The following is an 11,264-nucleotide window of genomic DNA, read 5'->3' on the forward strand; positions in this document are numbered from 1 at the left end:
ATATTTCAACAAAACATTTCTACAACACCTAGACACTGTCGCTCCATTGCGCAAAATCAAGGTTAGAACCTATACAAACCCCTGGCTCAGTAAAGAAACCAAACAAATCCTCAAGTCCAGAGACACGGCCTGACTTTACTATAAAAAAAAAACAAAGAAACTCAAAGCCTAACTAAGTACCAAGAACTGCGCAACCGTGCAAAAAAATGCATTAGGCTGGACAAAAAATCCTACTACACAACATTACAAACTAAATACCAACACAACCCCCAAAAATTTTGGAAAAATGTAAACCAGCTACTAAAACCTACCCAAAAGGCTACCCCTAAACCAAACACCCCTGACACTAAAGTTCCCATCGAAACACAATTCCACTGGCTTGAACTGCCCAACCTCCTAACCTCTGCCATCTTATCTATTACCTCCCCAATAAGTGTCCTGCCCTCAAAAACCTGGTATAACATCACTCAGCCAAAAGGCCTCTTAGATCATCAAGCAAGCTACTACTAGAAGTCACCAACAGCTACAGTAGCTTTGAAGATACACTATATAGTAGTTCAGTGGCTAAAAAATGGAACTCTGTCCCCACTAGCATTCAAAACACATCATCCAAAGCTTCCTTTAAAGACCTCATCAGGCAACATCTCAAGCAAAGTGGGCAGTGCCATGATTGCTCCCCAGGCTAGTGAAAGCGGATAAGGTATACATACTAAACCTAGAGTACTTGATTAAGATTGAAAACTATTCTCACAAACACTGACTAATCTACAATGTATGTACTGTACCTGTGTACTATGTATGTATTCTACCTATGTTCCAAATTTCAGCTGTACACCACAAATCTATTAAGTACCTCTATTTTTAAATATTTTTTGTTGGTTCTCTCCACTGTAACTTTTGATGTACTGCATACCACTGTAAAAAACATGTCTTTTGTAATTTGTGTGTATATTGATCATGTCTAAATGTATCTGTAATTTTTCTATGTGGAGCTTTTCTCCCCGGGCCTCTGCTGAAAAAGGGCCTTTTTGGCTCAGACACCCCCCGGTTAATAAATGTAAAATAAAATAAAAATAAAAAAATAAAATAAAATAAATACAGGACACGTGTATGGCATTGTATGGCCTCTGTGGATCACATTTGATGACTCCACATATGTTGCAGGCATCCAGTGGGGAACATAGTGAAGGCACATTGTCCGCAATTATGTGCCTATTGTACCGCTGTACAGGGTGCCATGTCCTCTACAGCCCACTGCAATCACATCATGCCTACTATCTGTTATCTATGTGCATGCTACTAGCAACATAGCGGGATATCCTAGGAAAGTGTGTTTGAGTATGGCACATGAGTGCAGGACATATACAGGGTACTAGGAGGGTTGCATACTTTGTTCACCAGGCCTTTTGCCAGATGTAGGGGTATGGCTTGACAACACAGTCCCGTGGCTGACTGACATCTGTACTCCTTGTGAGGTGGCCATTGTGTCATAAGATGGACACCATATAGGAAAACTACAAAATCCACTCCCCAACATGTCCAGTGGTTAGACACTCACAGCCACCTCCACACAGGCTCTGACAGCCAAACACACACACTTGCCATGTCCTGTATTTGAACCCCTACCTACTGTATCACACTGCAACAATACGCATTTAGGGCATGCGCTATGGTGAATACTGGGTTACAGCACTCCTAGAGGTGTATTACTAGGTGGGTGACAACAGCAGGATTGACAAAGGTGGTCATGTGATTTGTACAGAGAGTGCATACTCTACAAAGCATTGTACTTGTCTCATGCAGACACACACACACACACACACACACACACACACACACACACACAGTTGGCAAGTCTGGGATTAGAACACCGACCTAACTACTTTATCACACTACAGCATTACGCAGTTACAGAACGCGCTACCGAGATTACTGGGTCACAGCACTCCCAAAGGTGTATTTCTAGGTGGGTGACATCATCAGCCTTGCCAAAGTTGGGTATAGGAATTGTATGGAGTGTAAGCAGTCTAAAAGCATTATTCTGTCCTCAGGCAGATGGAGACAGACACACACAGTTGGCAAGTCTGGGATTAGAACACCGACCTAACTACTTCATCACACTACAGAATTACGCAGTTACAGAACGTGCTACCGAGATTACTGGGTCACAGCACTCCCAGAGGTGTATTTCTAGGTGGGTGACATCATCAGCCTTGCCAAAGTTGGGTATAGGAATTGTATGGAGTGTGAGCAGTCTAAAAGCATTATTCTGTCATAAGCAGATGGAGACACACACACACACACACACACACACACACATACACACACACACACACACACACTTGGCAAGTCTGGGATTAGAACACTGACTATCTACTTTATCACAGTACAGCATTACGCAGTTACAGAATGCGCCACCGACATTACTGGGTCACAGCACTCCCAGGGGTGTATTTCTAGGTGGGTGACATCATCAGCCTTGCCAAAGTTGGGTATAGGAATTGTATGGAGTGTGAGTAGTCTAAAAGCATTGTTCTGTCCTCAGGCAGACGGAGACACACACACACACACAGACATACACACACACACACACACACACACTTGGCAAGTCCGGGATTAGAACACCGACCTAACTACTTTATCACACTACAGCATTACGCAGTTACAGAATGCGCTACCAAGATTACTGAGTCACAGCACTCCCAGAAGTGTATTTCTAGGTGGGTGACATCATCAGCCTTGCCAAAGTTGGGTATAGGAATTGTATGGAGTGTGAGTAGTCTTAAAGCATTGTTCTATCCTCAAGCAGATGGACACACACACACACACACACACACACACACACACACACACACACACACACACACACACATGCCAGTGGTGGGATCAGAACACCTGCCTATCTACAAATCACTATTACAGTACTACATAGTTACGAGTTGCGCCACAGAGACTACACATTTCAAGGCTGTCATTATGACCTTCTAGGAATGTGGACATCAACAGGGATGCTGGCAATTAAGATGTACATACCTGTGAACCTGTGCGTATAAAGTAGGAATCCATCCTGAACTGGAGTATGCCCATCTGTGGACTGGATGGCTACTATCACTATACAGGGTTACAATGGCCATGCCCATACACATAGAGGCACATAACCCACACAAGGTGTCACTGGGCATGCTCACACACTTAGTAGCACAGGGCTGTTTGGAATGCACTATGTCTCCAACTACACTGGGCATGCTCATACACTTAGTAGCATGCACAGGGCTGTTTGGGATTCACTCTGATTCTAAACAGGTCTATATTATATCATTGAACGCTTAACTCATTCCCTCCAGTAGAGCTCTTTTGTGTGTGTACCTTTAACTTCCAGTGGGCGTGGCTTCAGCATTTAAAAAATGAAGTTATCACCTTACATTTTTAACAAATACCCATTGACAGAGGTCACATATCAGTACAATTGTGTTTACCATCATGTATGCTTCAAGATAAAATTTTCTGATACCTTGTACGTAACATGGTTTTCCAATTATTAATGAAAATATGAACAGGCAATATTTTGATGCCTAGAGGCGCAGTAGGAGGTAACTGCAGAAACACCTGGAGTCGTCACTTGGCTGTAATGAGTTAAAAAAGCGAACGCTGATTGATCGACCTAATTTAAGCGAAAGCTTACAATCTCGAACTGTCAGATCAGCGATTTTTTTCCCAAATCGCTGATCCAAAACACATACATACAACACAAGCACACCAAACAAACAGAAATCCACACACATACTCCTAAAATCTGATACCTAACCCTACACTAAACCATACACACACCAATAACTACCTACTTACCTTAACCCAAACCCTAACCCTAAGGTCCATCACTATCGCACACTCACCTCACCCGCTCCCTAAACCTAACTCACTTAAATTCGCCCTAACCCTCATGTCCACTCAATCGCACACACACCTAACCCGAGCCCTAACCCTAACTCACCTAATTCACCCTAACACTTACATCCACACAATTGCACACTTACCTGAATCTGACCGGTAACTTTCCACCATAACACTGAAAATACCGAAGCAACAGAAACGGACAACCAAATTCTTTCCCTAGGAAAAAATTTGAGTTTCTGCTGCTTCAATATTTTGCAGTTTCACAAAAATAAGTTCAATCAATCAGCGTTCGCTTTTTTAAGCGTTCAAGGATATAATATAAACCCATTCTAAACACGGAAGGCCACAGTGGCCATGCAGTTACAGTTAGATATAAAGAACACATTGTAATGGACTCCGGTGTTAGTAGTTGTCATTGTTAGCAGGAACGCTGCACTACATATATCTGACACCAGACATCTACACAACGTCTGCTGCTGTCTGTCACCTTAGATGTATCATTCTATACCAAGCACAATACTACCACTCGCAGTGATGTCTTGATAGGAGTGGCAACTGCTTGACCAACACAATGAGCCAATGTCCTGCTGTAATTACAAGGTCGTCCAGTGTTTGTCATTCTGGGATGACATGACTGGAAGTACACAGGCCTTTGTCACTTATCACATGCGTCCATGATTCAAAGAAGTGGGGATAATACCTAGGTCGCATTCGGCCATATAATGCCATTCCAAGGCAAATGTCCTAAACACAGGATAACACCCTGACACCTAGAGGACAACTGTATTGTATGCTTATGCTAACCAATGCTAGATGTGTAGTGTTCATAATCACAGCTGCTCACTGTAGATGCAACAGTGGGGAATACTGACATCTGTGCAGTGAGGAACACCTGGCTGAAGCCTCTGTAGTGCATAATAGCACTACCAACATATACCTCAGAACCAGACATGTGGGCCATAACACAGGTACGGACCGCTCCAGGTGGTGGTGTCCCCACATACATAAAGGCCGCTCACGTGTACTGACCAGTACTCCCACAAAAGGTATCACAGATGAGTCAGGTGCAGGTCACAGTGTCAAAATCTGCATTCTAGGATATAACCCTCAGACACCACATGACCTCGGACCACCAACACACATCCATACATGTGGTATGATATATAATAGTACAACACCATGTGACCTTTGACCAGTGGACTGTACCTAGCTCTACATCAACTGTGCAGAGTACCCATGTACTGACACAGTTGCATCATGTGTTATGCAATGCAATGATACCACTGTTTGTAACCAGGTCAGCTGTACACATACCAGGGTCCCTCGGTTATTTACAGCATTAACAAATGACTGTTGCTGTACACCAGTAAACACCCTCATGTTTGAATATGACATACATGTACCTGCCCTGGATATGTACATGTCACACACATACAACATATATGTAAATAGCATAGCTGTTGTTGTCCTTTGTGCAGACAGGTGGCTACAGCCATTACACACATGCACATGGAAGGTAGGTCCATGGCTGCTGAATGCTAACAGTACATAAGGTGTGATATCAATGTTGACAGAGGTAACATTCTCTCTGTACTGGTCTCCCATGACACCTATCATATCATACAACAGTCCATGTGTTATGTATGTCATTGCACATGTCTATCAAATGCAATGCCTACAAACATGCCCAAATGACAGGAATGTAGGAATTACACACATGTACATGTAGTGGTGTGCATTCAGATATCATGTGTGTGCAGTTGCTGATGTTTGCAGGTGACGTGTGTCTTAGCACATCATGCAGTTGCATTGCAGCCTCAACATTGCCAGCTGTATATTTTGATATGCTGAAAGTACGGTAAGATGTACTTTAGGTATGGAAAGATGTGTGGACATAACTAAGTGGTGGGGCATCTTTGCAGATGGATGTTTGCTGAGGGCAGCTCACAGGTGTGTCACAAGCATTCCTACAATAATCTGTGTAACCACTAAGCTATGGTTTTGTTAATTGATGGGGAACACACACAATTTAGACGGCGGTCAGGGTGACACCAAAGGTAAATCACTTGACACCTGTACCAGTAAAGACCTCCCATGTGCATATATTGTGCATATATCAGCACAGTTGCCAAAGGAAGTGTCAGTACACTTTGTAACTCATGCAATACTGCTGTAAGTCTGTCATACATATCATGAGATAGGCAGGTGTTTGATTCACAGTACTGGCATGTGTGGTTACGTGTGTGCCCATATATGTCACGAATGGTGGGGAATACATCTCAATTGTTACTCACTCTCCTGTACATGGTAGTAGACATCTGCTAGCTGACATAGGCAGGAGTGTGTATCTCACACATGTCAGGTATCTGTATGTACGTGACATAGGTGTATTCAATAGTGAATGCCACAGTGTGTGTGTGTGTGTGTGTGTGTGTGTGTGTGTGTGTGTGTGTGTGTGTGTATGCATGTATGGCTGTTTGGTCCCTGGAGTGAGGATGTATGTTACCATAGTGAACTGATAAGACCCCTCCCCCCATCCTGGCAATGCAATTTAGTATCCCTGTTGATGTCCTGTGTCCATGTGTGTGTGTGTGTGTGTGTGTGTGTGTGTGTGTGTGTGTGTGTGTGTGTGTGTTTGTATGTGTGTGTGTTACTGTGTCGGTGAATCCGTGAGTGTGTGGGTGTGTTACTGTGTCTCTGAATACATGTGTGTGAATACCTGAGTGTTTGGGTGTATTTGTGTGTTCACATCCTGTCATGGGAACGTGTATTACTGCTTCCCAATGAGGCAACACGCTTTCCACTGGCCTCTACCCTTGTCATCAGCTAGACTGCTCTCTTACCTCCCCACTCCATGTAACTGTACCTGTGATGTCACCTAGTATGGATGTCACGTCTCTAGCCACAGTATCTTAATACACAGCTATCATGCTCTTGGATCAGTAGATCAGTAGATGTGTTTGGAACGTGGGACTTTCTAACTGTGATGTGGAAGCTACAAAGTGCATGCTAGTATTTTCATACATACCTGTGAGTAGTCCACATTTACATATGGGACACTAACTGCAAACACTGACATCCACCGGCACATGCAGTTAGACCTGTAGAAGGAAGGCAGAACATCAAGACCAACATGCAGTTACTGTTGTTACACATAACACATACTGTTAACAGTACAAAATGCATTCTAAACCTGGTCTACATGGTATGTCTGATGCCTGTCAACAGTACACAACAATTGCAATCTACAATTATCTTCCTAGTCTGTTCACCCTGTGCATCAGACCATATGAGCATGTCCCTACACCGATGGTGTGGATGACAGGGATGCGGCACAGGCATCATTATATGCACAGGGTGATAATGTTTGCCAGAGGCCTAGGCTGCACCATTGGATGACATCATATGTGTGTGGGTTAGGGCCTTTGATCTCATTGGGTGTGTGTGGATGTTATGCATGTGTGTTGCGGTGCCCTACATATGTTTCCGGTGTGTGCGTGTATGTATGCACACAGTTCTGGCATGTGTCTGGCCTACACAGGGGTATTATTGACAGCTGCAGACTGTACAGGCCAGGTTTTACACTTCACGGTGTCCGGCCATGGCCACATGACCTGTGCCTGCCAGGGGTTGCACGGGTACTACCAGGCAGAGGTGCAGATTGGGTACTGTCTGATGACACATGTCCACTGGAACTGTGTCCCTGTTGGGACCATCCAAAGCCATGTGCACGTGGTCTGCTGTGTCCTGGTGTAGACAGCACAGCACCAGCTGCACTGCTGCTGCTACCGCCACTATGGGAGCGGGCATGTGAGGTAGCTTGTTCACGTAGACCTGCAACAGGTGATGTAGTTGGCCTACGTCCACATGCCCAATGCCTCACTCCTACCAGATGTTCCAGCACAGACATCTCATGCTCGCAGATTGTCATGCCACAATCAAGGACTCCAACCATTGTCACCCAATCATCTATCCAAAACTTCAGCAAGCTGCTGTTGAGCATTTGCTATTGCCTGGATGTTGTTGTTTAAAGAACTGACAGCAGCCCTCTGGTTCAGCTCATCTCTTTTAGCACAGAGCTCCTCAATACATTTAACGAGTTCGTGTTTGGTAATGACGGAGTTGGAGTCTGTTTGAGCAGGTCCATTAACAGCCGGTTATTTTGGAAATAATGACCCAGCAGGGGGCTGCTTTGCAGAATTATAACAATGGACTTGTTAAATGTATTGAGGAGCTCTGTGCTAAAAGAGATGAGCTGAACCAGCAGATATTGCAGGAGGAAGAGGAGAAAGTAAAACTTCAGAATGATATTCATATCCTGACTGATAAACTTGCCAGAGTCAATCAGAGTTTAGCAAAAAAGATGGCTTCATGAAATGAATTTGATAAAACTATTGCGGAGACAGAAACTGCATATATGAAGATTTTGGAGAGCTCCCAAATGCTGCTGAATGTACTGAAGAGGGAGACAGGGAATCTAAGTAAAACTACAGACCAGAGGGGCAACATTACCCACACATAGCATATGGAGAAATTGAGGATACTATTGTACAAAGACTTCAACTTATGAACTGAGAAGTTCATGTAATTACAGATATGTAAATTTATGGTGTACCAATAAAACTGTACTGTTTTGTCTGTGTACTTAAAGGATTTTTGACTGGAAACAGACTGCCTGCCTTGCTTGGATTACTTTTGAATACTTAGTAATGCTGTAGAATTATATATTTTCTATTATTACTTTTTGACTTGACAAGTTTATGTTCACTACTTCTACTACTACTGTCTGATCTGATTAATATACAGTGATTAACTAGAAATATATGGACTGAAAATCTTCCACACAGAGAAGTTTCTTACACTGTTTTGTTTTTAGACCCACTACACTTTAGTGGGTTGTTTTGAGACTTCGGGGATACCACGGAGATTACTTGTTTTTTGTTGTCCCATATGACATACACCCATAGATGTCATATGCTCCACTGACGACAGGGTTATGCAGACAAAGGGTGGTATGTTTGGTATGTGGGATATGTTTTTCAGGATAGTTAGGCAGTGTTGCAGCCAGCCCACTAGATGTCATGGACTTGTCAGATAGCACATAACATTGTGTGACATTCATAGCAGGGGTATAACCCACGCCGGTGAATACTGTGGGCTGGCCTGTACTGTTTGTATTCCCCACATGTGTAGTTCTGATATGTAGTACGTGTCCCTACAGTGAACAACACCTCCACCATTGTATGCACAGCTGTCCACATATCTGGCAATGACAGTTTGTGAGGTTTCATGTCAGTGTTTCACATAGTTTGCAAGTATTGCACATGGGTAGCCATGGTGATGCATTGCAGGTCCAATCTGTATATTGTGAAAGGACCATACATTATGTGTACATGTGGTAAATGGCCACATGGCAGATAGATCTGTGCATTAACATGCGTGATAAATAATAACAGTCTCACCTGCAATGGGCTGCTGTCACAGCAGAACGCCATAGGTACCTAAATAGGAGTGACACAGCAGTATGATCATTATCCATGCCTGCATGATAGCTACAGGGTGCAATGTGCATGTTAACACATACGCCAGTACAATAGACTATACTATGGAGTATGCACATATGTGTATATACAGAGTAGCATACTATAGTATGCGGCATGTGTGCATACATGCCTTGCATATGATGTTACATTACATATTGTACAGTGACACGTAACTATATGGAATATAGTTGTTATATTTGCAGTAGTGACTTACCAGGCAACTCCAGGCTCGGTGGTTGAGAGACACCCACCTCCACGATATCAGCTAAGGCTTGTGGATGTTGTTCTGCAGGTGTCCCCAGGTTGGCCAGTAGCTCCTCGTTACGTGTGAGTGGGGGCTGGGTTGGTGGCCCACCACCTGTTGCACCTTGTTCCCTGGCGATTGCATTCACATGCTGTTTTGCCCGTCTAATTAGGTCTGTACAGTGTCTGCGCACCTGCTGGTATGTGTGGTTATGGCCACCCACATCATTAACCCTCCTGCGAAGTTCCTGCCACAGGGCATCCCACTGCTGTGCATCCTGTGGCACATGGCTGAACAGTACATGATGATTATCAAGTAGGTATGGGATGAGGTGGCAGCCTTGCACGCGGCATACCTGGAAGACATAATGATGGAGACAGGTCACAGTAACTCACAGAGACATACAGAGCTACAGCTGAACATGAACATACATGTGTATCACATTTATTACAATTAAATAGTTGTCTTGGCAAATCTACATGACACTGACACCACTGACATGTTTGTGTCACACACATTTGACACTCAGTGGTGATTGGATATTATCACCATATATGTGTGTGTCACCTGATTACATTGCTCATACTCCATGTGGATGCTGTCTTGATGTGGGCATGTCTGTTTGCCTGTACTGGTGTTCTTACCTATCAGCACATGCCTGGACGTGTCCACATTAATGCAGTCAACCTTGATGCTGTGTATATGTCACATATAAAGACTTACACTGCCTTAACAGACATGACCTGTGACCCTACAGACTTGCTCACGGAAGGTTTCACAAGTAAGTGTTTTGCCATATACATCTACACTGCACTGTACAGCAGTTCAACATCCTGCCATGTATCACCTGTATTGCACATGTGATACACATGGGACACTGGCTAGCCTGATGGTATTTGCAGGGTTGGATATCAACTATAGCATGTATGGTCAAAGTCAGCTAGTAGGCTATATGCCCTGGGCCATGTATGAGCCTGGGATGAAAGGTTACCTAGCTGTAGCCGACAGGCGGGTTTCTGGGGCCAGGTCAAGCAGTGCCACATAACTGATCCACAGGGTTAATGATATATTTACCATGCAGTCATCACACCATGTCTGAAAGAGGGGCAATGTGCAGCTTTGCTGGACAGGGATGCATAGTATGGCAGAAGTATATAAAGTGTATGGGACAAGGATCTGTCCAGCATGTGGTGATCTTTGTACTAGGAAGGTGGATGTCCATGAAGTATGTGTTTGAGATCAGGATGTGTATGTGTAGCGTGTCCAACATCACTGTGTTGGACATGGCTTTATTCAGGGTAGGCATCATGCTACATATTGGAGATGGGGATTGGGAAGGCTGATGTAGGCCATCTGAACATGACCAATACCCCTTAAAGGAAATATGTGATCTGATATGGGTCACTTGAGTGTTGAGTATGGCTGAACAATGATCTCTATATTCATGGATGGCACCCCATCATGATTAGGGTTGCCACTTATGACTACCTGGCAGGTGTGGTGACGTAACTATCACAGGAAAGACAACTGCCCAGCTGCATCCCTTACACACAGTGTCCATTATGTTGACCGCTGCCTAGGTG

General features: G+C 43.9%; 1 pseudogene; it reads left to right on the forward strand.

The window, feature by feature from the left end:
* The first annotated feature begins 8,041 nt into the window (after positions 1–8,041).
* LOC122797321 lies at positions 8,042–8,529 on the forward strand (annotated as a pseudogene).
* Positions 8,530–11,264: the final 2,735 nt, after the last annotated feature.

The sequence above is a fragment of the Protopterus annectens genome, chromosome 3.part0 (genome assembly GCF_019279795.1).
Source record: "Protopterus annectens isolate FY-2018-M chromosome 3.part0, PAN1.0, whole genome shotgun sequence".
Taxonomy (NCBI): domain Eukaryota; kingdom Metazoa; phylum Chordata; order Ceratodontiformes; family Protopteridae; genus Protopterus; species Protopterus annectens.